This window comes from Hyperolius riggenbachi, chromosome 8 (assembly GCF_040937935.1).
Source record: "Hyperolius riggenbachi isolate aHypRig1 chromosome 8, aHypRig1.pri, whole genome shotgun sequence".
Taxonomy (NCBI): domain Eukaryota; kingdom Metazoa; phylum Chordata; class Amphibia; order Anura; family Hyperoliidae; genus Hyperolius; species Hyperolius riggenbachi.
Genome location: NC_090653.1, coordinates 103,113,425 through 103,141,336, shown reverse-complemented (window position 1 = coordinate 103,141,336; position 27,912 = coordinate 103,113,425). Strand labels below are relative to the sequence as shown.

Below are 27,912 nucleotides of genomic sequence, written 5' to 3'. Positions count from 1 at the left end.
AATTCTTGCAGATATTTTTTTTTTAAATAGGATGGGCAGAATCTTGTTACAAGGAATCTTCATGGGTATGCATAAAGCTGCGTACCCACTTGTCGATTTTCCCGACAATTTTCCTGACGACTGGTAATTTTCAAACGACATTGCGAGGTAGGTAAAGCCGCACAATTGCGAACGTCGCTTAGTGTCGCCCCGATGACAACAGACCAACACGGAGAATCGGATCTTTAAGATCCCTGACGACACCGCACAAAGTACCACGATCGCGGAAGTCTCTCTCGCGCTGCCATGTAAGTCGCATTACCTCGCGCTTTAACCCGGCTACAGGAAGAGGCGTCGCTAACAACCGTCATCAAGGGGACGTCGCAGGAGCCGTTGGGCGGTGAGTACGCAGCTTTAAGTACAACTGTCCCCGCATATAGTGAGCTGCCTCCACCAGCCAGGAGACTGTGTAGGAGAAACAGGCAAGCTGGATAGCAGCAGAGATGTAATCAGGCCACAGCCTGTCATTTATGTGTTAATTTGCTCAAAATAGACAACATATGAAATAAGCATCAGCTGTGTGGCTCGTACCTATGGCAGGCAGGGAGCACACTTAGCAGAATTGCATGTATTTTCCACTATGTGCTATGACGAAAACGCATGCGATTCTGCTATGTGTGTTCCCTGCTTATCTCTCCTTCTACAGGAACGGAATAAAGTCACCCATATAAAACAGCAACTTACAGGATTTGATTTTTCAGGACAGCAGTACATACAGAGCTCCTTCCAGCTTCCAGTCCCACACTAAACTCAGGGACTCTGCTGGCCTAATCAGCACACCTGTGTCTGTTTACCCACAGGAGGGAAAACCTAGACATGGCCTGAATATACAGAAACCTAGGGCCAATTCAGGGCTTGTTCACATTGGGCTCTATTCTCAAAGAGGCCAAATCACCGCAAAATATTACCGCAAAATTAACGCCAGCGGTAATCTCCGCATTTTTTCTGCATTCACTAAAATTTTCCGCATGTTTTCCGCATGCAGTAAAAAGAGTGCGGAAACAGCAATTAAACGTGTGGTAAACATGCGGTAAAAAGGTTGCATGAAAAATAGTTTAAAAAAAAAATTTCAAATTCCACCAAGCATAGCACTTAAGCCTCCAGACATCATTAAAATCAATGGGATGCGAAATATATCACCTACTACTTGTAGGTGATAAAAAATCGGTAATTAACGCTGAAATAATGCGCCTGAAATATTTTGTGAATGTGTTTTTTTTGGCGAAAATACCGACTTTTGCGGAACTTTTTCCGCATTACTACCGCACATTTACCGCATATTTACCGCACATTTACCGCATGCGGAAATAACATGCGGAAAATTTTGAGAATTCCAACTTGACGGTATTTTGGGTGCAAACTTCCTGCATGTACTTTACCGCATGCGGAAAGTCTTTGAAAATAATAATAATAATAATAATAATAATAATAATAATAATAATCTGAACATTTATATAGCGCTTTTCTCCTGTCGGACTCAAAGCGCTCAAGAGCTGCAGCCACTGGGACGCGCTCAAGAGGCCACCCTGCAGTGTTAGGAAGTCTTGCCTTGAACTCCTTACTGAATAGGTACTTGACCTAGCCAGGATTCGAACCCTGGTCTCCCATGTCGAAGGCAGAGCCCTTAACCAGTACACTATCCAGCCACTTGAGCCCATTGCGTCCGGCTCGCGGGTCTGTTCGCGGTGGGTTTTTTCCGCGTTTTATTAAAAGCATTTTCCAGCGAATTTCTGCGCGTTCGGTCGTTTTTGTGGGTGTTTTTGTAAGCGCTTTTGCAGAGCGCTTCCGTCTTTTGATCCGGAAAAAAAAATAAAATGTATTTTTTAAAAAATACGTTCACGCAATTGCTTGGCAAACCGATTTTGTGAGCGTTTGGCGTTTTCCTTTAACTTCCATTGAGGCAAATCGACTAAAAAATGGCCCAAGCACCACTTCTCAAAGCGGATCGCAAATGAACCGCTCTGATATGAACGCTCTCATAGAGAATCATTGCACAGGCGCTTTCAGGACGATTTTGAAAATCGCTCATGCTTAAAATTTTACAAAAATGCCTATAATGTGAACAAGGCCTCACACTGGGTATTGCAAAACGCTAGCGCTTATTTTTCACTGTATATTTTGTGATTTTTGAGCATAGCGATTAGTGTTTTTTTTTACACTGCAATCTCGATCACTCAAAAATTGTGAAAAAAATGCATACACTGCGTTTGCATTTACCGCCAATCGCCAGCGATTGTGGCAGTAAGATCACTGCCATATAGCTTACATTAAACTAGTGTTTTAAAATGCTAGTGATCGCCAGCGATTCTGCTATTAGCGGTAAACGCCCACTAATCGCCCCAGTGTGAATGGGCCCACTAGTGCATTTTTGGAAGCGTTTTGGGGTCACCGACAATCGCCAGGGATTACCAAAAACACTTTGCCAATGAAAGTGAGTGGTGGGGAACCTACTAGTTCAATTGCGATTAGCGGTAATTGCAATTGCAGGACATGCAGCATTTTGAGCACATTTGCGCTCAATGCTAAGTATATAAGCACTGCAAAATCACTTTAAAAACGGAACACGGCATAGTTAGTTGTGTGCTAGGCACTACACATACACATGTCTATCTTATCATGTCACCTCGAGTATCCTTTGAGGTGCGTACACACGCACTACCACCGGCAACGACGGGTCCGCCGGACCCTCTCGCTGGGCGGACGGACAGCCGACAGTAGCACGTGTGTACTCGCTGTCAGCGGACTGATAAGGCTGTTTCTGAATGATCCGCTCAGCGGATCGTTCAGAGACAGCCTTATCAGTCTGCCTGACAGACTGTACACACGCACTACTGTCGCTGGAACGCCCGCCTAGCGGGAGGGTCTGACGGACCCGTTCTTGCCGGCAGTAGTGCGTGTGTACGCAGCTTTATGAAGGCAAACTATACTGAGTGTTACTTTTTAGTAGGAGGGCTTTTCAGTCTCTTTTAGTCTCCTATACTTTCCCACTGGTTTTGGGTCACCCTGAGCTGCTTGGGTATTCTATTATCACCATGTGATTTATTGGGTCAAAACTTGATTCCTCAGGTGAAGGTTTCATTCATTAAGCCAGAAGAGCATTGAGTGTCTTCTACTAGTGTTGATGAGTTATTTGGCGAGTTACTTGTCCCCTGTCCAGCATGGTAAAACTTTCCTGTGGGGAACACAGCCCCAGGACATTCAGTCCTGTTGATCATTAGCATGCCACACATTACTTCTGTTTGGTGTCAGATTCATTATTCACTGTCCATGTCTTTGCAGTGCTCACTACATAACTTTGTTGGTCGTACAAAGCAGAAAGCAAACTTGTTTAGCTCAGTCTTGCATGTTCTTCTCTCATGAGGAGGAAAAGATGACCTTCAGCAAGGCCTTATCATGGGGCAACACAAAAAAAAACATTTGCCAAGAAACAACTTAGCTGATTGTTGTCACCTTTGAGCAAGGTTGAGGACAAAAGGTTGGGGTGAGAAAAAAGGAAGGTGGGGGGAGAGATTATATAAGCAAATATTTGACTATTTCTTGATCCATCTGAAAGTGATTGTAATCACTGAAAGTGTGCATTAAGCAGGAGAGGGAAAAAAACACTTTGGCCTAGTGCACACCAGAGCGGTTCCGCTGCGGTTTGCGATCCGCTTGCGTCTGCGGATCCGCTTGGGTAATGTATTTCAATGGGCTGGTGCACACCAGAGCGGGAGGCGTTTTGCAGAAACGCATACTCCCGGGGTGAGGCATTTTTTGGATTGCGGATGCGTTTCTGTCTCAATGTTAAGTATAGGAAAAACGCAAACCGCTCTGAAAAACGCTTGTTCAGAGCGGTTTTGCCGGCGTTTTTGTTACAGAAGCTGTTCAGTAACAGCTTTACTGTAACAATATATGAAATCTACTACACCAAAACCGCTACACAAAACCGCAAAACGCTAGCTGAAACGCTACAGAAAAAGAAGAAAAAGCGATTCAAAATCTGCTAGCATTTTGCGGATCTGCTAGCGGTTTTTAGTGTGCACCAGGCCTTTGATTCATGAACAGACATTTCGGCCTAGTGCACACCAGAGCGGTTCTGCTGCGGTTTGCGATCCGCTTGCGGGTGCGGATCCGCTTGGGTAATGTATTTCAATGGGCTGGTGCACACCAGAGCGGGTGGTGTTTTGCAGAAACGCATACTCCCGGGCTGCTGCAGATTTTGGATTGCGGATGCGTTTCTGCCTCAATGTTAAGTATAGGAAAAACGCAAACTGCTCTGAAAAACGGCACTTCAGAGCGGTTTGCCAGGCATTTTTTGTTACAATAGCTGTTCAGTAACAGCTTTACTGTAACAATACATGAAATCTACTACACCAAAACCGCTACACAAAACCGTAAAATGTTAGCTGAAACGCTACAGAAAAAGAAGAAAAAGTGTTTCAAAATCTGCTAGCATTTTGCAGATCTGCTAGCGTTTTTTGGTGTGCACCAGGCCTTTCTATTGATCAGTCCTGCACATCAGCTTGTAGGAATCATGGCAAATTTCACCCATTCCCCCATACAGAACAGATTCAGCTCTTGGACGTTGGTGAATTTCTTCACATGAAGCATTTGCTTTAGGTCTTTTCACAATATATTAATTGTCAAGTCGAGACTTCCATTCCAGAATGTTCGCCTTATTCTTTTTTTACTATAGTTTGATAGAACAAGAAATGTATTTAGGTTCATTGTCTTGCTGCATGACCCACAGGGTCCAACCCAATTCATTTTTTTTCCAAGGTTTCTCCTAGATGATATTTTCCCATCACATCTATTAAATGCCCTTTAATTCAGGAGCAAGCAAGAAAATACCGGTAATTTTTTGGAACTTTTACAATTGCAGTGCTGACAAAGTTATCTTAAATAGAAGATGGAAAATTATGTCCTAAGAGAAAAACAGTTTGCGGACCCATGTCTTGATATTTCCCTTTAGAATTTTCTAGGACGGTTCAGAATTCATTGTTCCATAATGATGGCAAATCTTCCAGGCTCAGATGCAGCAAAACAGGCCCAAGCAGAGCCGGGACAAGGTCCTCCAGCACCCGAGGCTGAGACACCAAAGTGCGCCCCTCCATCCCTCCCACCCCAGCCGTCACACACTGATTGCTATTACACTAAGAGGCCCCTCCCCCATCCCTCCCACCCCAGCCGTCATGCACTGATTGCTATTACACTAAGAGGCCCCTCCCCCATCCCTCCCACCCCAGCCATCACACACTGATTGCTATTACACTAAGAGGCGCCACAGGGCCCACAACCTCCCCAACACCTTAATATCTAGTTATCTGGCTTGCAATCACTGCCATGTATCCCCTTTTCTTATTTCTTTATGCTTCAAACACAATTAGGAATGACAGCTGAATGAATTCTGCGCCCCCTCCTACACTGCGCCCTGAGGCTGGAGCCTCTCCAGCCTATGCCTCGGCCCGGCCCTGGGCCCAAGCTAAAACGCTCCCACCACCATGTTTCACAGATGCTATGCTGGAATGCACTGTTTTTTTCTCTCCAAATGCAGCACACCTAATTGAAGCACTAAAGTTCTATTTTGGCTTCATCCATGCACAAAACATTTTCCAGCAACTTTCTGTTTTGTCCAAAAGATTAGTAGCAATCTGTGCATCACTGCTGAAATATGCAAATCACCCATTGTTGTCCCTGTAAGATTAACACACCTCCCGATCCACTGGAATGCAATGATGTGCCAGCTTGTTAAAGGGCAACTGAAGTGAGAGGGATATGGGGGCTGACATAGTTATTTTGTTTTGAACAATACCAGTTGCCTGGCAGTCCTGCTGATGTATTTGACTGCAGTAGTGGCTGAATAACACTAAACAAGCATGCAGCTAATCTTGTCAGATCTGACAATAATGTCAGAAACACCTGATCTGCTGCATGCTTGTTCAGGGTTAGTGGCGTAGCTTAGGAGCTGTGGGCCATGATGCAAGTTTTATATTGGGGTCCCCCAAGCACTCTATATATAACAATTGATACAGCAACCCAAAATCTGCCAATGGCAACTACAGTGTCAGAGGTGCAAGAAGGGGATGAGGAGCAGTTTGTTAATGATTACCTCTATTCTAAGTATCTATAGAAGTGATTATTATGAGCACAGGACCAATAGAGAGCTAATACTGAAGTTCAGGGAGGGCCCTATGGGGCCCCTCTGGCCCAAGGGCCCCAATACAGTCGCAACCTCTGCACCCCCTATTCAGGGTCTATTACTAAAAGTATTAGCAGCAGAGGATCAGCAGGGTAGCCAAGCAATTGGTATTGCTTATAAGGAAATAAATATGTCAGTCTCCATATAACTCTCATTTCAGTTGTCCTTTAAATATACAGAGCCACAATAATCCAACATGCACACAGACTGTTTCAGATTGGTTGATCATCATCAGTGCATTGTAAGGATTAATGTGTCTCTTTGGGGTGGGACTTGAAACACCCAGAGTTAAAGTACCCAGCAGGCTCAATGGGCTCTATTCTCAAAGACTTCCCGCATGCGGTAAAGTTCATGTGGGAAGTTACCGACCAAAACACCGCCACATTGAAATTCTCAAAATGTTCCGCATGTTTTTTCCGCATGCGGAAAAAGTGTGGTAAAAGTGCGGGATTCATGCGGAAATGTTTCCGCAAAAGTCGGTATTTTCCGCAATAAAAGATCAATTCTCAAAAATGTTCAGGCGCATCATTTCGTCGTTAATTACCGATTTTTTTATCACCTACAAGTGGTAGGTGATATATTCCGCATCCCATTGACTTTAATGAAGTCTGGAGGCTTAGGGGCTGTGCTTGGTAGACTTTAACTTTTTTTTTTAAACACTTTTTCATGCGACCTTTTTACCGCATGATTCCCGCATGAATAATGGCTGTTTCCGCATCTTTTTTCCCGCATGCGGCAAACATGCGGAAAATGTTAGAGAAAAAATGCGGCATTTACCGCTGGCGGAAATATAGCGGTAAAATTTTGCGGAAAAGTTTGGTCTTTGAAAATAGAGCCCATTGTGTACCAGAACTCCTAGGAGTGTGTACGGGGCTACAATGGGCCAAAAAGCCCTCTTACTAAAATGCAGTTGAAAAAACTTTCTTAAAACAGAAAGTATTTGCAATAATTCAGGTTGGAGTGAGCTCCGAGATGTCTCCCAGTGCATCACTGCTGAAATATGCAAATCGCACATTGTAGCCCCTGTAAACTAAACACACCTCCAGATCCATTGGAATGCAATAATGTGCAAACTTGTTAAATATACAGAGCCATTGCAGCAGTGATGCACTGGGCGACATTTCGGAGCTCACTCCAACCTGAATTATTGCAAATACTTTCTGGTTTAAGTACACCATGAGCTTGCTGTGTTCTCTGTAACTCTGAGTATTTATATAGCCCCAAAATCTCCTGCAGCTCTTTTACATATAGTATATAGTGTATAGTAATGTCACTAGCTGTCCCTAGTGTTGGGCGAACAGTGTTCGCCACTGTTCGGGTTCTGCAGAACATCACCCTGTTCGGGTGATGTTCGAGTTCGGCCGAACACCTGACGGTGCTCGGCCAAACCGTTCGGCCACATGGCCGAACTAAGAGCGCATGGCCGAACGTTCCCCGAACGTTCGGCTAGCGCTGTGATTGGCCGAACGGGTCACGTGGTTCGGGCCCGAACGCGCTCTGATTGGCCGAACGGTCACGTGGTTCGGGTAAATAAATACCCGAACCACGTCATATCTCCGCCATTTCTCTGTGGGTTTAGCTTTGGGTAGGCAGGCAGGGTAGTTCGCTCTCCAGCCACGCTAGCCAGGGTCCCCCCCAGTCATTGTGTGTCGCTGCTGGGAACAGTAGTACACCGCTCTCTCAGCCACACTATATATATAGCATTGTTTACTGCCACTGTGTACCTCGCTCAGCCACGCTATATATAGCATTGTGTTTTCTGACACTCTGTGTACACGGCTTAGCCTGGCTATATAGCATTGTGTGTACTGCCACTGTGCATCTCGCTCAGCCACGCTATATATAGCATTGTGTTTTCTGACACTCTGTGTACACGGCTTAGCCTGACTATATAGCATTGTGTGTACTGCCACTGTGCACCTCGCTCAGCCACGCTATATATAGCATTGTGTTTACTGCCACTCTGTGTACACCGCTCAGCCAGACTATATACCATTGATTACTGACACTCTGTGTACACCGCTCAGCCAGACTATATACCATTGTTTACTGACACTCTGTGTACACCGCTCAGCCAGATTATATAGCATTGTTTACTGACACTCTGTGTACACCGCTCAGCCAGACTATATTGCATTGTTTACTGACACTCTGTGTACACCGCTCAGCCAGACTATATACCATTGTTTACTGACACTCTGTGTACACCGCTCAGCCAGACTATATACCATTGTTTACTGACACTCTGTGTACACCGCTCAGCCAGACTATATACCATTGTTTACTGACACTCTGTGTACACTGCTCAGCCAGACTATATACCATTGTTTACTGCCACTCTGATTCTGCTGGGAACAGTAGTACACCGCTCGCTCAGCCAGACTATATAGCATTGTGTTTACTGCCACTCTGTGTACACCGCTCAGCCACACTATATAGCATTGCGTACTCTGCCAGTCAGTGTGTATATTGCTGGGATCAGTAATACTCCACTCACCGTCAACCACTATATGAGCTCAACATGAGTTCCCCAGAGACCTCCGCTGTGAGCAGCACTCCCAACAACAGCAACAGCCAACGCCCCACGCAAGCTATAACATCCACCCCAGCAGCCAGTGGTCAGCAGCAGCCCTCCCCGGAGGAGAACGTTGTGTCCATCGGTCCGTCGCCAGAGCGATTAATGAGGGCTGCCATTGAGGAGATGATGGGGCCTGATGTGGAGGAGGAGGTCTGGCTCAGGCCAGCATCCCAAGTTAATGTTGAGGACGATGAGGGGTCTGTGTCTGGGGATGTTGGGGTGGCAGAGGTGGTGGGTGGGTCAGACTCAGGAGAAGAGTTGTATGATGAGGATGATGATCGGGACCATCTGTATGTGCCTCAGAGTCCGACCCCGGAAAACATGTTGTATCGTGTGTTTAGGTACTAAAATCTGCGTTCCCTCCCAGTAGTGTTGGGCGAACAGTGTTTGCCACTGTTCGGGTTCTGCAGAACATCACCCTGTTCGGGGTGACTATATAGCAGACTATATAGCATTGTGTTTAATGCCACTCTGTGTACACGGCTCAGCCACACTATATAGCATTGTGTTTACTTCCACTCTGTGTCTGCTGGGAACAGTAGTACACCGCTCACCCGCCACTGTATAGCATTGTGCTCTGTGTCGCTGCTGACAATAGTGGTACACCGCTCACCCACCACTGTATAGCATTTCTGTACTGCCACTGTACTGCTGCCAGTCAGCGTGTACTTTAAGGATAAGTGAAATGAGGAAGAAATCCGGTGAAAGAGGGAGGGGCAAGGGAAGAGGTGTTTCCCCTGACGGTTCACGTACAGGCCACAGGGGAGCACCCAAGAAAACCCACTCAATACCGCCCATGTTGTCCAGGACAACAACCCTCACAGATCCAAAAGAACAGGACCAGATAATTACTTGGATGACCTTTCAAGCGTCCAGCAGTGGGTTAAGCAGCACCAGCACATCACGCACGAGGTCCGAGTCCTCAGCCAGTTACAAGGAGCCAGTGGGCACAAAGCTGACACAACCGGCAGCGACACCACGCACACAACTGCCAGATAACCAGACGACGTTGGAGTGAGCTGCGCAGAGGTTGTTCTGGGGAGCTCTACTCCACGGCGGCGGCCCCCCACAATGACATATGACGAGTTTGAGGAGATGGAAGAGGAGGGTATGGACAATGTGGACATAGACCCAGATTTTGTTTGCGAACGAGATCATCAGCAGCAGCACAGATGAGTCTGTTGAGGAACCCACTGCTGCACGAGTTCGCCTTGTGCCACAAGGTAGGCGGCGCGCAATTTCAGGCACCGCAAGCATGGAAGTTCAAGTGAGAGGCAAAAGAGGCGCAAACAGAAATCGCCAGCAAGGCAGTTGCTCCAAAGTCTGGGCTTTCTTTGAAGACTGCACTGAGGATGTTACCATGGCGATTTGCAAGGTGTGCAAGACCCGCCTGAGCAGGGGGAAAAGTATTAACAACCTCTCCACCACCAGCATGAGCCGCCACATTCTATCCAAACATCCCACTCTGTGGGCAAACGCGGCAGGACAGGGTACCACCAGCAACACTGCCTCCCTTGGGTTCACCAGACTCACCACCAGACCCGCCTCAGCAGCAGCAGTAGCCCAGCCATTGCGTGGTTCACAACATTCACAAACATCAGACGATGCTGACACTGTCACTTTCCGGACTAGTGCTCTTGAGGTCTCCCAGTGTTCATCAAACACAACAACCAACAGCCCTTCGGTGTGCAGCCCTACGGTTGAGTTGTCTGTCTCTGAGATGTTTGAGCGCAAGAGGAAATTGCCAGCAAATGACCCCCGGGCCGTGGCAGTAACAGCCAGCCAGCATAGCCAAGGTTCTGGCCTGCGAAATGCTGCCATATCGAGTGGTGGAGACAAACAGCTTCAAGGGCATGATGTCAGTGGCCATCCCACGTTACGTGGTTCCCAGCCGCTACCACTTTGCGTGCTCTGCAGTCAGAGGCGTAGCTAGGGCTTTCAGCGCCCGGGGACAAAGACTATTAATGCGCCCTGTAAGGAGGGATGAGGCGTGGCCATGCAACAGAATGTGGGCGTGGTAATGGGTGGGGCCAAATATACATGACCTTAGCAGTGGTGTAAAAGGTCTGCCAGGGAAGTTTCAGCTCTGCCATAGTGTTTCCCCCCCCCAAAATACATGTAATCTGACATCATTTCCCCAAAAATACATGTAATTTGGCTAAGGTTCCTCCAAAATACAGCTAATTTGGCAGTGGTTCCCCCAAAATAGACATAATCTGGCAGCAGTGGTTCCCCCAACATACATATAATCTGGCAGCTGTTCCCCAAAATACACTTAATCTGGCAGCAGCGGTTCCCCAAAAATAGTTACAGTTAATCTGGAAGCAGTTCTCCCAAAATAGGTGCCCTCAGTATAGGTAATTAGGTCTATAGGTGTCCCCAGTGGAAGTAACCAGGCCTATAGGTGTCCCCAGAATAGGTAGCCAGGTGTATATGTGTGCCCAGTATAGGTAGCCAGGTGTATATGTGTGCCCAGTATAGGTAGCCAGGTGTATGTGTGCCCAGTATAGGTATCCAGGTGTATGTGTGCCCAGTATAGGTAGCCAGGTGTATATGTGTGCCCAGTATAGGTAGCCAGGTGTATGTGTGCCCAGTATAGGTAGCCAGGTGTATATGTGTGCCCAGTATAGGTAGCCAGGTGTATATGTGTGCCCACTGGCCAGTATAGGTAGCCAGGTGTATATATGTCCCCTGTATAAGTAGCCAGGGGTATATGTGCCCAGTATATGTAGCCAGGTGCCCCCCACCCCAGCGGGAGCGCAAAGAAGAGGGAGAGCTGTGGACACAACGATAGGGAAGGGGGGGGAGACTCCCCACCCCTTCCCTCACCTTAGGGCTCACCCTCTCTCTCGCTCCCCCTGCAGATATGAGCGGCGGGCGGGCGGCAGAACACTTACTCCATTCGCGCAGAGAAGACAGATCTGTGCTCCGCTGATCTGATCTAGACTAGACCAGATCCGCAGAGCACAGATCTGTCTTCTCTGTGCGAATGGAGTAAGTGTTCTGTTGCCCGCCCGCCGCTCATATCTGCAGGGGGAACGAGAGAGAAGAGGAGCCCTAAGGTGAGGGAAGGGGGGGGGGGAGACCCTTCCCCATCGCTGTGTTCACTTCTCTCCCTCTTCTCTGAGCTCCTGCTGGGGGGGGGAGGGATAAATAAATAATTACAAAAAAAAAAAACACAGGTCACAGCAGGGCGCCCCTAGGGAACCAGCGCCCGGGGGCACGTGTCCTACCCCGCCCACCCCAAGCTACGCCCCTGTCTGCAGTGCCTGAGTTGCATGAGCACGTGGTCAGCTAAATAACCCGAAGCTTGAAGAATGCCGTTGCCTGCAAGGTTCACCTCACCACTGACACCTGGACGAGTGCGTTCGGCCAGGGTCGATACATCTCCCTTACCGCGCACTGGGTGAACCTTGTGGAGCCTGGCAGTGATTCCTCACCTGCTACGGCGCGGGTGTTGCCCACGCCGCAAACAGCTGCACCGCCGTCCCTCCCACTGGATAACAACAGCAGCACCTACCTCTCTGACTCCTTCTCCTCCAACGCATCTCAAAGCTGTACCTCATCCGGAAACGCTAACCCAGCACCAGCAGCAGTAGGATCGTGGAAGCAGTGCAGCACAGCTGTTGGCATGCGTCAGCAAGCGTTGTTGAAGCTGATCTGCCTTAGGGATAAGCAGCACACAGGGGAGGAAATTTGGAGGGGAATAAAGGAACAGACGGATTTGTGGCTGGCACCGCTGGACCTGAAACCGGGCATGAAGCTAGACACCTGGCACGAACTGGCAATGTACGCAATAGAGGTGCTGGCTTGCCCGGCAGCCAGCGTTATGTCGGAACGCTGTTTCAGTGCTGCCGGAGGCATCGTCACAGATCGGCGTATCCGCCTCTCCACAGAAAATGCAGACCGTCTGACTCAAATTAAAATGAATCAATCCTGGATTGGAAACGACTACGCAACACTCCAGGACCCCAACCAAGTAACATGACCAATGAACATCTGGGATGGTTTAGCGTTTCCGGTCCCTGTTTATTGAACCTCTCATCTGTATTACATTTATGACTGCATGGCGGCAAAAAGCATTGCTGCTATATCCGCACGCTTTTTGTCCTCATGCAAGGCCTGGGTTGTTGTGTCTCAAAAAGCATGGCCTTCTTCTCCTCCTGCGCCTGCTCCTGTTCCATCACGTGTGCTGCTGCTGCTGGGTTAGCGTTGCCGCCCGGTCCCTGTTTATTGAACCTCTTATCTTTATTACATTTATGACTGCATGCATGGCGGTAAAAAGCATGCTATCCGCACGCTTTTTGTCCTCATGCAAGGCCTGGGTTGTTGTGTCTCACAAAGCGTGGCCTTCTCCTCCTGCGCCTCCTCCTGTTCCATCACGTGTGCTGCTGCTGCTGCTGCTGCTGGGTTAGCGTTGCCGGTCCCTGTTTATGGAACCTCTTATCTTTATTACATTTATGACTGCATGGCGGTACAAAGCATGCTATCCGCACGCTTTTTGTCCTCATGCAAGGCCTGGGTTGTTGTGTCTCACAAAGTGTGGCCTTCTCCTCCTGCGCCTCCTCCTGTTCCATCACGTGTGCTGCTGCTGCTGCTGCTGGGTTAGCGTTGCCGGTCCCTGTTTATGGAACCTCTTATCTTTATTACATTTATGACTGCATGGCGGTACAAAGCATGCTATCCGCACGCTTCTTGTCCTCATGCAAGGCCTGGGTTGTTGTGTCTCACAAAGCGTGGCCTTCTCCTCCTGCGCCTCCTCCTGTTCCATCACGTCTGCTGCTGCTGGGTTAGCGTTGCCGCGTGGTCCCTGTTTATTGAACCACTTATCTTTATTACATTTATGACTGCATGGCGGTACAAAGCATGCTATCCGCACGCTTCTTGTCCTCATGCAAGGCCTGGGTTGTTGTGTCTCACAAAGCGTGGCCTTCTCCTCCTGCGCCTCCTCCTGTTCCATCACGTCTGCTGCTGCTGGGTTAGCGTTGCCACGTGGTCCCTGTTTATTGAACCACTTATCTTTATTACATTTATGACTGCATGGCGGTACAAAGCATGCTATCCGCACGCTTCTTGTCCTCATGCAAGGCCTGGGTTGTTGTGTCTCAAAGCGTGGCCTTCTCCTCCTGCGCCACCCTCCTCCTGTTCCATCACGTGTGCTGCTGCTGGGTTAGCGTTACCGGTCCCTTTTCCTGGAACCTCTTATATGTATTACATTTATGACTGCATGCCGACAAAAAGCATGTTACCTGTGCAAAGAAAACAGACATTTCCCGCATTTAAAAGACAGTTTTCCCTTTGAAACTTTAAAATCGATTTTCTCAAAAACTATAAGCTCTTTTTGCTAAAAAATTTTTCCTTCTTGTACCCACTCCCAAGGTGCACATACCCTGTAAATTTGGGGTATGTAGCATGTAAGGAGGCTTTACAAAGCACAAAAGTTCGGGTCCCTATTGACTTCCATTATGTTCGGAGTTCGGGTCGAACACCCGAACATCGCGGCCATGTTCGGCCTGTTCGGCCCGAACCCGAACATCTAGATGTTCACCCAACACTAGCTGTCCCTCAGAGGAGCTCATACTCAATCCCTAGATACTCATATCTAGTATATTTATAGTGGAAATTGGAGTGCCCAGAGGAAACCCACGCAAACTCCTTAAAGATAGTTCCCTGGCTTTGATTTGAACTGGGGGGACCCAGCGCTGCAAGTCGATAGTGCTATTCACTATGACACTGTGCTGTCCATAAATCTTCTGCCATTTCCATTGAAATATTTTATGCTATTATCTAACTGGCCGCAGGCTGTGATACACCCATTTAGTATTGTTTGTGAAGAAAAAAAAAAGTTTGCTTTCCTAAAACAGAAAGAATTTGCGATAATTCAGGTTGGAGTGAGCTTGAGATGTCTCCCAGTGCATCACTGCTGAATATATGCAAATTAACCATTGTACCCTTAGAAGCTAAACACACCTCCAGAACCCGTATTGTTTGTGAGGAACACTATAAAATGGCTATGGGCTGTTTTTATGCACTTAAAGTGTACCTGAGATCATGACAATGAAAAAAAATTATACATACCTGGGGCTTCCTCTAGCCCCCTAATCAGTCTCTCGCCGTCCTCCTCCACCTGCGTCCTGCACCAACTGGCCCCTCTGCAAGTTGGGGCCAGTTGGTGCAGGCACAGTCCTGCTGCGTGCGCATGTGCAGTAGGCCCCGACTTGCAGAGATAACAGGGCTTCTACCGGATGATCCAGGGAGGAGGAGGACAGCGAAGGATCAATTAGCCTGAAGGGAGCTGGAGGAAGCCCCAGGTATGTATATTTTTTTCTTTGTCGTTGTCTCAGGTTTACTTTAAAAATGGTACAGTATGTGGGCTGAAATTATATCAAACAACATCCTAACATTTTGTAGAGCTCAAATAATATTACTGCTATTTCTCAAACAGAAGTGGAATTTTATTTTAATTATAAATGAGGCCATGAAGATATTTCAGAAATGAGTTGCCAAAACATATGAAAACTCCAAGTGGTGTCTAGGCAGTTTGTGATGTTGAAGTTGTGTGATGATGACCTCCTCCTCTGCCCTCCCAACAAACAGTCCATGGAAAGAAATCGCCTGAGATATTTTGAAAGAAAAAGTTTCATCAAAAGACTTCCCAAAAGCAAAGAAAAAGTAGCATGAAGAATAAAAAGTCACAGCAAAAAACATCATCAAAAAGACCCCTGAGACCAAGCTTTGATGCAGGGAAAGGGAATTACTTCTGGGAGTGGAAGCCCTACACTTACGGTACGCGTGGGCTTGGTGCAGAATGTTCCCAACTGCAGATCCACATTAAGCCTTTGGTAATTTTTTTTCAATAGTACTAGCATTTGTTGAAACATTCTGATATCTTCTACACCAGTAATTCCATTTCTTACCTATAAGACAAGACAGGAAACAGATCCCAGGAGCCGAACATGGTGTATTACCCTCAATATATATATCTGGGCAATGTTATGATCAAAATGATACTCACAAGTTGAGTTGTCCGCCAGACAACCACTGAGATAACTCAGGGGTATTTTCTTTAATCACTTGATAAAGGCCTTCTGGCCAAAACATTGTGTTATTTTCTACTATAGTTGAATAAATTATCTCTATAATTGCACAAATCCAGGTCGAGACCTAGTTATTGTTCTTGTTTGCTGTGCCTTAAGGTCTGTACACACGCCGGAGTGGAGACCGGGCAGATCGCTCAGAAGCAGCCGTATCAGTCCGCCGACAGTGCGTACACACGCCGGACTGTCGTTGGAACGCCCACCCAGCGGGAGGTGACGACGGACCCGTCGTTGCCTCCAGTCCGGCGTGTGTACGGACCTTTTCCTTTCACCTTTGGTGGATCTGTGTGTGGACTAGTCGACTCCCTGGTGATTATTTCAGCAGTTTGAGCAGTTGGACCTTCTTTCTTTCTTGTATTTTCTTTGAGGCCAGTTTTTATACCTGGGGAAAGCAATGCAGTGCGATGCACCACTCCCCTTGCATTGCACCACAACGCCAAAACATCAATTCATATGACCCTGTGGCAGAGTGTGCGGACAGGGTCATATGCATAGCTGTGGTAAGCAGAATATTGTGCTCATCTTACTACACGATGAGTAGAGCGTGATGCAATACATTACATGCAATGCATGCAACACTTTACGAACACTATTTCATTTACCGCAGTGGAGGTCTGTGGAGGAGGTGCCAATCAAGTCTTACGCATCAGGCCTGATTGCCTAGGCACAGCAGGGTTCTGACTTCCATTTCCAGCTCAAATTCATTTTAGTGAGTTAGTAACGATTTAAAGGATGGTCACATGACACATGACGTTCTTTTTGGTGCAATATTTTAAGGCTTGGTTCACAGTTGGACCTTGCGTTGTAAAGTTGCAACACAACAAAAAAGTGGTAACGCAGATTAACGCTGCGTTACCTCCTTTACATAAAGTAGGTACAGTAAAGCGTACAGTCAATGAAAAGTATGCTTTCCTGTACCAGTACGTTTAGAGGTAACACAATGCAGCAGTGCGTTACCATAACGCTACACGTTACAATGCAATGCTGATGTTGCACTGTGAACATCGCATAGATGTTTAGTTGCATTGTGGAAAGCTATATAGTTATAACAATTTATAACGCAGCACCGCAACATTCTACTGTGAGCCTAGCCTTAAAGAGACTCAGAGATGAGTCATAAGACCGTTTTTTTTTTATTGTCCGGGGCTTCATTCCGACCCCATAAGCCATTCTCCTGCTGTCTCCCGTTCAGCCACGGTGAGCCCCGGTGACAGGCTCAGTGATGTCAGTCTTGGTCTACTGCGCATGCGCAGTGGGTCCGCGCATGCGCAGAACACTGGCTTCGACTGAGTCCGTTACCAGGGCTCACCACGGCTGAACGGGAGACAGCAGGAGGACGGCGAGAAACACATCTGTGCGTACGGTGCAGGAGGAAGCCCCGGGTAAGTTAAAAAAACTGCATTATGACTCATCTCTGAGTCTCGTTAAGCAGGTAATAAAATGCCACTGGAGATAATGCCACATTTTTCACTAGTAGAGATTCTCCCTCCCACAGCAACCCATCTCTCAAAACAAGATCATGTAAACAATCCTTACTTTCTGTTTCTCACATTGTTTTGTGGTGAGCATAATACAGTCTTGCATGCCTATATATTGCACTCATTGTATTGAAATATATTAATTACAGTCAAGCCATCTGACACTGCAGCGAGGAACTTCTGTTTGTCTTTGCACAGTGTCATATCTTGGAAGCAGAAATGCTGCACAAGCTATTATCTTCCTCCATATTAAAATGTTAATTCACAGAACAAGCAATTAATGACAAATCAGCCATGATTTTTGTAAACAGATGAATCCTGGGTAGAGACCGGGCACATCTGCTAACAAAATAAGGAAGTAAACAAAACGCAGCTTTCTTTCTGTCGGCAGCATTGTCTAGCGCTGGAAGTTTTCAATGGTTCAGCAATTAAACTTGTGACTAAATACAATGGAGCGAGCACTGTGTTATCTGTGCAGAATGGAATGAACTTATGGAGACAATACTCCTTTTCAGCACATTGATTACCAAAATTACCATGCTATCCAACTCCAAACAGCTGGTAAAACAGTCCCACCACTCACTAAAATACAGTTGTTATCATGATCGCGATACCTTAGTGCTGCCTGTGCATATGAAATCAGACATCTCACTATTACTGGAAGTGTTTCTTGACTATTTCACACTAAAGGTGTGTACACACTGTGATGGATGTCGTCCTTCCCGGATCGGTACCCTTGGGGGACATCGCTGGGCTGGCCAGTACAGACGCGTGTAAGCTGTATAGATGGTGACACATACTGTAGCTATGTGGGTGTGGGGGGGCAAAGTGACTACGGAGCAGCACACACGTGATGTCATGAGGTGGGCAGGGGAGCAGCATTTTTAAACAAGTTGGCTTACGATCAGGTGAGTAGATCCGCTGGGTGGATTGATTGGGGGGGGGTCAGTGGTCCGGAGCTGCTGTACACATGCTTGATTATCGGCAGAGGCCGTCATTATCAGCCGCCTCGGCCAATTTTAGTAAAGTGTGTGTATGAGGCTTTAAATCCGAAGGACAGATCAAAAGAAGCCAAAGATATAAAGCTTTAAAGCTAACCTGTCGCTAATGTTCCGGGCCAACATGGCCAGGGGACAACAGAACACCAAGGGAAGCCTCAATATGATCCTAAGGCTTCTCTCTCTTTAGGTAAGTATCTTATTTTGTACCTTTGGCTTGGCTACACTTTAAGAAGACATGAAGCATTTGCTGCCCAGAAACTATTGTTTGTGATCGTTTCAGGTGTTATGCTACGTACACACATGCGACAACGATCGTTCGTTAAGAACGACGAACAAACTTTTAATTGATGAAAGAACGACCTAAGTAAAGGTAGTTTTAAAATGTGTGTAACGATCTGATCGTTAGAACGAACGTTACATCACAGAAAGCAACTATTGCGCCTGCGCATAAAAATGAGAAGTTCCATGGAGAAATAGTGAAATGCGCATGTCAAGCCTAGTACGAACGATCGTTTCCAACGATGTACTACTTTTGCAAACGATCGTCGTTGGTTAAAATCCGCCGAGACAGAACTTTCTTTTGTAGCGATTTGGCTCATTCGTCGTTTGCCTTAATAGTCGGTGGTTCGTTTTTTGTAACGATCGTCGTTGGTAAAGATCGGGGAACGATCGTTACAAACGACTATAGTCGCATGTGTGTACGCACCTTTAGTATCACAAGGGATGATCAATGAGATGCAAATCATTTCTCCTAACATTTAACTTTCATGTAAATTATATGCAGCTTGAGCTTGGACCAATAACAATTGACAGAGAGTTATTCTGAGAAACTATTTGCATCTAATTGATCGAGGACAGTTGACGTGAGAGGGATGTGGAGGCTGCCATATGTATTTCCTTTCAGGCAATTAACTTATTTCTGGAGCACTTTTCTGTGGCTTTTTTTTAAAGTACAGTAGAACTGCTAGTGTACTTGTCTTGTAACAAAAAAGCTTGGAAAATCGCTCTGATCCAGCGCTTTTCAGAGCGATTTTCCACTTTCCTGTATTTAACATTGAGGCTGAATCACATCAGAAATCAGCAGAAATGCTGCAGGACCCACGTTTGCACTTGGGAAAAAAATTACATTGCTCTGGTGTGATCCATCCCATTCAAACACGTTAGCCAAGTGCTTATTAAAGCGCTAGCGTTTTTAAAAGCGCTCAGAAGCGCTCTTGGTGTGCACCAGACCTTAGATGTCATTGCATATCGCAATATTGATAAAGGTTGCCAAAATCCAATCAGCAACGTGGAAGTGAGCTCAGGCCTTTATATAACTTCAAGCAACCCCTCCTATATTTTACTATGACCCAGGGAAAGGCTGCAATGTTTTACTCCACAACCACGGCTTAGATACCGTGGAGATCACTGGAGATGCCTTGGCAAATCAGACCTGCTGCAAGAATAGCAGGCAGTGAAGTATTCAATGGTATTGAAATAAGATATGTGTTGTGTGACCAGCAGTGCAGAAGATGTGTAGCAGAAGGTTCATTCATCATCAGCTGGTATTCCCTGGGACACACAACACTCACCAGTGTTTGTTCAAAAAAAGTCTAACAAAGAGGATCAAGTTTTGAGAAGACATCAATCATCAGTCGGAATATGAAGACCTTGTGGTTAAAAATGTCCCTGATGTTCAGACAAACAGATTGATATCTTCTGTTGCCACTGTGGATGCCAGAGCGTGCTCTCTCTATATATATTTATCCGCGGTTTAGAGACTGTACGAAATTCAACTTTTGAAATATTCAAGTCACACCCAAAGAGGTCCAGACTGGTAGTTACTGTATAACAGGCAGAACAATAATAAATTAATAATAATAATTCTAATACTCATACAGTGCTTTTCTCCTGTCATACTTACAGGACACCCGAGGCTAAAATATACTAATGAATTAAATGATTGTATCTATCTTCCTTCTCCTAAAAATTACTTTTTAAGATATTCCATAGTTTTATTTTATGTTTAAATCTACTTTTTAAGTTTAAACTGTTTTATTGTTCTTGCTCAATGACACATTCATTGAAGTATGCCAGAGCTAAAATCTATGAACTATTGATTCTTTTATCTCTTTCCTGCTCTAAGAAGCCATTTTCTGCTAGGAAAGTGGTTTATAGTTGGAATTTCTTATCAGTGACGGTCACACTATAGTCACTTTGTGTCTAAGTTAAGACTGAGTCAGCCACTTACATACCTGATATTTAACTCTTTCAGGCAGAGAAAGAAATAAGGAACACAGCATAGTTATTTGTGTGCTAGACACTATACATACCCATGTCTATCTCATCGTGTCAGATGTCACCTCGGGTATCCTTTAAAGGGACTCCGAGCAGTGCAGAAACTATGGAAAGATGCACATCATTTTAAAGCTCTCTTTCTCCTCTTTCCAATGATATATAAACCGCCACCCTACGTCTTTTAGTTTTCGCTATTTTCGCAAATGAAATTGCCGTGGCCGCGATTTCGATCGCGAAAATAGAGAAAACTAAAAGGCGTAGGGCAACGATTTAGGTGTCGTCAGAAAGAGGAGAACGAGAGCTTTAAAATGATATCCATCTTTCCATAGTTATATTGTATTACACAGGGCGACTTTTTGTCAAAGTCAGCAGCTGCATTCAGCAGAATGGAGCTGCTGACACTGGGGAAAGTGTCGTCCTGTGTAATACAATATAACTATGGCTTGATGGATATCATTTTAAAGCTCTCTTTCTCCTCTTTCTGACGACACCTAAATCGTTGCCCTACACCTTTTAGTTTTCTCTATTTTCGCGATCGAAATCGCGGCCGCGGCAATTTCAATCGCGAAAATAGCGAAAACTAAAAGACGTAGGGTGGTGGTTTATATATCATTGGAAAGAGGAGAAAGAGAGCTTTAAAATGATATGCATCTTTCCATAGTTTCTGCACTGCTCGGAGTCCCTTTAAAGCACTTGAGAACTGCAGCCACTAGGGGCATGTGCCATAGGTTACCCTGCAGAGTTATTGAGTCTTGCCCAAGGACTCCTTTTTTAAACAGGTACTGGTTTACTGCATAAGAAGAGACAAGATTTGAATCCTGGTCTGCTTAATGCAGTATAGTGCATACACCCCTATATACGTCAGTTTACATAGCAGACCTAACCCCTTGTACTTTGTTGGCTCCCTTGCCATCCTCCTAGGTGGCGCTGTTCATTTACAATCTTCTCCATTAGGAAGGCTTCAGTCGCAGCCAGGCTGCAATACGCATGTGCGTCCCGGCCCTGTTGCGCTCTTGTTGCCTTGAGTGGTCTGCGCCTACGCAGGTAGTACTGTGCAGGATCAGAACGCTCCTGGTGACGCGCTCAGAACGCATGTGCAGTGCAGCCTAGCTGACGCAACTGGAGCCTTTATAATGGAGAAGATTGTAGATGAACAGCGCCGCCCAGGAGGATGGCGACAGAGTCAACAAAGAACGTAGGGCTAGAGGAAGCCCCAGGTAAGTACAGTATACATTCTTCTGTTTAACCAATTAACAGCCACCCGGGAGGGCAGCAAAGGAGCCCACAGAATACATGGGGCTGGCGGAAGCTCCAGGTAAGTATAAATTATTCTATTTAACTCATCTCAGGTTTCCTTTAAGCATAAGTGACACCTAGATAAATATAAGATGCATGCTTGGATTGCAAAAGTTCAAATGTCGGATTTCAGCTAACTGCCTTTAGGTCTGGGGTACATAGATGTTACATATGGAAGAAGAAGGCTGCACATGTCATGGGAGGGAGTGTCCCTCTCTTTCATGTACAGCTCCCTTGGACATCAGCTTCCGTTTTCATGTGTTGCTCTCCATTTACTGCCTTCTTTTTCATTTGTGGCAACCCCTATTTCATGTCCAGGCGCCCAGTTGAGCTGCTGCCGCCTAAATCCTGGGCCTTTCCAGACATCTGGCATGTCAGTGCTCGGCAGGTGGTTGCACTACCTGCTAGCAGAGAACCGCTACATGTCGCACCTGAGCTTTTCTGCGGCTACCAAGTCCTAACAGTTTGACTACTGTTAGCGCTTAGTACTGCCAGTACCAAGCGCTAACAGGCATCCAGCCAGTGCAGTAGAGCAGCTGACAGGCGATGCATTCACTGCCTGTCAGCTGCCCGTCTGACAGAGGCCTTAGGTAGATAGTCCTGAGAAGTCGAGAATAAGCAATTCACAGCCAAGAAAGCAGATCAACAGAATAGAACCATGAAAGTGAATTTGTAAACCATCAGCTCCATCTCTCCCCTCTTCTAGTGGAATCTATCCAGTGGAATTCCCCATTAGAAACTGACAGTGGACAAGGAATAGCTTATAAACAGATACTTTGAGTCAGCCGTATACTAATATTTTATACGCAAGCCAGACATATTTCTAAAGCTAGTAACGTTTCCCCTATTTATTTGGACATTTCATAAGTGAGCTGGAAGATTATTTACTGGCTGTAAGAAGAATGAAGGAAATGCCTGAGATAATTTATGACATATTCTCTGGTCCCCTGCAGCAGGTCTGCTATGTCTGCACACACAGATTGCCAAACTTTCCCAGCACACCATACATTACAACTTATATTAGGGCTAGTGCACACCAAAAATCACTAGGAGTATTCGCAAATCCTTAGCAATTTTTGTAGTGATTTGCAGTAGCGATTCTGGGCATGTGCATTTCCAAATTATGCCGAGTGATTTTGGAGCGTATTGTTGTAGTGATTTTGTAATTCTTGTAATATTTGATCTGAAAATGAACAGCTTTGTGCAAAAAACGCTTTGAAAAATCACTCTGTTTAGCACTTTTTACAGCGATTTTCCACTTTTCCTATACTTTACATTGAGGTGTAATCACCTCCAAAATGCTGCAGAACCCGCGTTTACATTTGGGAAAAATTCACATTGGTCTGATGTGATCAATGCCATACAAACACATCAGCCAAGCACTTTTTGAAAGCGCTAGCAATTTTAAAAGCGCTCAGAAGCGCTGTTGGTGTGCACCAGCCCTTACTAAAATAGGTTTCTGCACCTTGTGAAATTAAAATGTGAACAAAATGTAAAGTGTGTGGTAATGCTGGGTGATCAGCCTCAGACAGCATGGCTGGATTTATACCTTTGCAAGTTGCAATGCTTTTGCCTGGGACTACTGTACAGCCGCAGTATAAGGATCCCTAACAAATACAGGTATTATTAACAATAAAAAATGTAACAAAAAAAATGAAAAATAATGTGCGGTCCTCCCCCCTCCGAAGCATCTTTAATCCCTTGCTACTGCCATGTGAACCACAACCAATTCCGGGTACGACCTCGGTCGCACTTGGCGAAATAAAGTTCTGATTCTGATTGTCACCCAAGCAGGCTGGTAAAGCCAGAATGTGGAGTTTGGACCGTGTGGGGCTCCAAACCATGAGCTATACCAGCCCACATTAAAGTCATTGGGAATTGTTCGAAAAAAAAGCCAGATACTTACCTAAGAAGAGGTAAGCCGTTGGCCGTTCCAGCACAGGTTCCCAGTAGCAGCATTCGACCAATTCGGTCAAATGCCACTGTCTCCGTATAGAGGCTTCAGGAGCCCAAGTGCTCCCAAAGGCAGCAGCTCCATACTGCGCACGCACGAGTGCCCTCTCTCGCGCACTCGCACGTGCGCAGTATGGACCCGCCTGTCTTCTAGAGGACTCGGCTCCCGAAGACTTCCGAAGTCCCCTGCGGCAGGGGATTCAAACGGGGGAGCCAGCGCTGCACCGGGAGAGGGAAGGCTCATTAGGACCTAGAGACTTCCCTCTCCTTTTTTTTTTTTTTAAATCTACGTTTCCCAATGACTTTAACCATGATATGAGGGGCTCTGGAAGTGAGGGGCGGCAAAGCTGAGGTACCCATTTCCACAAGGAGTTAGAAAAATAAATAAAAATGCAACAATGAAAATACTGGCTTGCACTACACTCTTCTTCCCTTCTCTCTTTGATTAACTTCCTCCCACCCTTCCGAGGATATTGGCATAGGATTAATTTAAGGTAGGTATTTATGGCTAATTAAGACTAATAAAACACTTTTCTCGTTCTTGCATTTTTGATTTCTTTTTTAAGCAAAATAATGTGCATAATGCGCCCTTATCAATCGAGCCGCTGATGGCTCGATTGACAATTTCCGACAAGTCTGATGACCCGCCGGATCGATTCCCCTACTCGATCCCCGCGGGCGGACAATAGCGGGGAATCGAGCGGAAGATAAGGAAGCGCCCACTGGGACGAGCAGGAATTGTTCCGGACGGCGGCGGGGATGAGCGGGGACACGCGGGGGCACGGCAGGAGTCGATCCGGCGGCTCGATCGACTCGTGTATTCTCAGCATTACACACAATGAGAAGAGTATAATGTACTGCATTCTGCTATACTAATCACATAGTAATACTTAACTCACATTATTCTGCTTAAAGGAAACCTGAGGCAAACCTTGGGGGGAAAAAAGCCTACTGTATATCCTAGAATATAAGCCAACCTCGTGTATAAGTCGACTACAATATTTGACCCTCCTAACATGGATTTTTTTATTGACTCAAGTATAAGTTACCCAGCAAAGTTAATGGCTGCACTTGGGGACCAGGAAGAATTAAGAGCTGCACTTGGGGATCAGGAGAGGTTAATGACTGCGCTGCATGCTGTATTGCAGCCATTAACCCCTCCTGTCCCTTAAGTGCAGCTAATAACTCCCCCAAGTGCAGCAATTATTCACCTACCTTCCTGCAGCCCAGTATTTTTGCCCCTTTCTTTATTAATTGTTGTGGCTAGGACTTTCAGACCTGTGTTATCTTAGCATTTCCTTTATTAAACCATGGGGTAAATTGCTGCAAATGGGAATGTCACTATTAGTACACACGTTACTCTGTGTGCTTAGTGTTGCTCGTGACTCATGTAGAAGTCGACCCCTATACTTTTATTTAGGGAGTCAGACCTAAATTTCTAGACTTATAGTCAACTATATACGGTACTTACCGAAGAAAATGGAAGCTACTGGAACTGGATGCTGCCTAGAGCATACATTTCAAACTCTGGCCCATGGGAAAATCTGTCCCACAGAGCCATCACATTTGGCCCCAGTGGTTTCTACACTTTGCATTATGTTTGGCCCAATCTTGACCACCAGGGAAGCTATATTGGAGGTAAAGCCCTAGATCACCAGGTAAACCATATGGGGGAAGGGGGGTGAGTGGGCATGCACTAGATGCCAGGGAACAATATAGAAGAGGGCCACTAGACACCAGGGAACTGTATGGGGGGGGGGAGGGGGGCATTGGACACCAAGGAACTTTATATAGGAGGGAAGTGGACACTGGACATTGAGGTTGTCCCGCCACTTGGTGCTAAAGTTTAATATCGGACTACTTTGTATTTGAGTTTGATGCCCCTGCTGTAGAAACTTCTCGTGTCCTCCTCCCCACAGCTGCCACTCGTGGGGATGCTCTACTTATGCATGTGTGGCTTTGGTTTACTGCTCAGGTGCAACTGTACTCACGCAGTACGTTCCGCGTTCATGCCTAAGGCCTCGTTCACATCTGCTGCGCTGAAAAATGTGTGAAAGCGCGTGGTAAATACGCATGCGCGTTTCTGTGTGTTGCGCTGCGCTTCTTTAACCACTTCTATACCATTAAATTTTGTGCTGATCTGTGCTGCGTGGGCTCTCCAGCCCACAGCACAGATCAGATAGCAGCCAGGCCGATCAGACTTCCCCCCTTTTTTCCCCACTAGGGGGATGTCCTGCTGGGGGGGGGTCTGATCGCCGCCGGCTGCTTGCGCTTGCGGGGGGGGGCTCTTCAAAGCCCCCCTCCGCAGCGCTTCCTGGCCTCCTTCCCCTTCCCTCCCTCTCTCTCCCCCTGTGAGCGGCGCAGGACGGATTTCCGTCCTGCGCTTGATGGGATAGGCTTTAGCCTATCAGATGCCGGCGATCCCCGGCCAATCAGAGGCCGGGGATCACCGATCTCCTCTACGGCGCTTCTATGCGCTAAAAAAACGCACCCATTCACTTGCATTGATGTGCGCTGTACAGCTCAACGCACAGAAATGCATGCAACCCTACGTTTTTGTAACGCTGCTCAGCGCAACGCATAGATGTGAACCAGGTACATTTAGTTACATGGGAAAATCAATACCTTGCTGATCGCACAGGGCACTGCGCTGTGAAAAGCGCACAGAAACGGCCCTGATGTGAATGAGGCCTAAGGAGGAGCGTGACCCTAATCAGACAAGCTGTTGTTGGATTTCTTACGGGGGTCTGTGCTCAGCAACGGAGGGGGTGGATGGCTTCAATAGGATTCAGTGGCTTTCCTCTTGTTAGGTGTATTTTTTAAACCGAGGTTTAGCCATGGGTACACTTTTTAATACAGTTTAGTGCATATGCCCCTTTTACTTTTCATTTCTTTTTCATTTTCTGATTACAGTCAGCTGCGAATTTTCCAACAATAAGTTCAACATGTAGCAACCATTGTGAATGGGTGACAGCAGTCAGAAATGGAGAGAACATATCAGAATGTGCTTGAGTTCTGTGTCCCACACATGGAGGTGACCATCTTTTCCATAAACTGTGGTTGGACCATTGCTGTACAAAGTTCAATAAACTTTATTTTCATTAAAATCCATTCATGGCTTTATTGGTTCTGTATTATGTTGTGATATTACATATGGTTTCTTTCTGTTTATATGTCACAGTGGTTAAGCTGATTTACTCTTTCTAATGTGGTTGGGTGAGGACTTTAGATGACAACCGTTAAACTTGGGAAAATGCTGGGCTCTTATGATACACGGATGCGGTTCTACTAGACTTGTGGTAGAAGACAGAGCCATGGTCACATTGAAAGTGGGCCGGAACTCTTGCACAGGACAGAAGGAAAACGGAGAGAAATGCTCCTGTATGTATTTACAGAGTTTAGACTGTCTAATTCTCCATCATTTGTGTCTAATCACAAGTTGTAATTTGATCTCTCCCCTGTGTCACCTGACTGCTACGGCAGAAAAGTTCATTTGAAAGCACAATATGTTAACAATATGTCTGCTTCCATGAATCGGGAAAGCACAACGGCATAGTCGTTAGTGCTCTCCCCATGCAGCAATGGGTACGTGGTTCGAATCCCAGCCAGGGCACTATCTGCACAGAGTTTGTATGTTCTCCCCATGTCTGTGTGGGTTTCCTCCAGGCACTCTGGTTTCCTCCCACATCCCAAAGCATACAGATAAGTTAATTGGCTTATGTCTAAAAAATTGGCCCCAGACTACAATACACTTCACTATATAGACACATGACTATGGTAGGGATTAGATTGTGAGCCCCTCTGAGGAACAGTTAAGTGACAAGACAATATACTCTGTACAGCGCTGCGGAAGATGTCAGCACTATATAAATACTAAATAATAATAATAATAATAATGAATCAGGAAGTAGAAACAGTGCAGATTTATTGTAGGATTTATTATTTATTTATTGTAGGATTTATTTATTGTAGGATTAGTATCAGCTGTAACAAAGAAATGTTTTTTTGGTTGTTT

General features: G+C 46.1%; 1 long non-coding RNA gene across 1 annotated transcript in view; it reads left to right on the top strand.

The window, feature by feature from the left end:
* The window catches only part of LOC137528280 (uncharacterized), a 91,679-nt gene extending 64,789 nt beyond the window's left edge, over positions 1–26,890 (top strand). Inside the window, exon 3 of the long non-coding RNA XR_011023336.1 lies at positions 26,811–26,890. This is a non-coding gene — a long non-coding RNA (uncharacterized lncRNA). The remainder of the gene's footprint in view (positions 1–26,810) is intronic.
* The last annotated feature ends 1,022 nt before the right edge of the window (positions 26,891–27,912 follow it).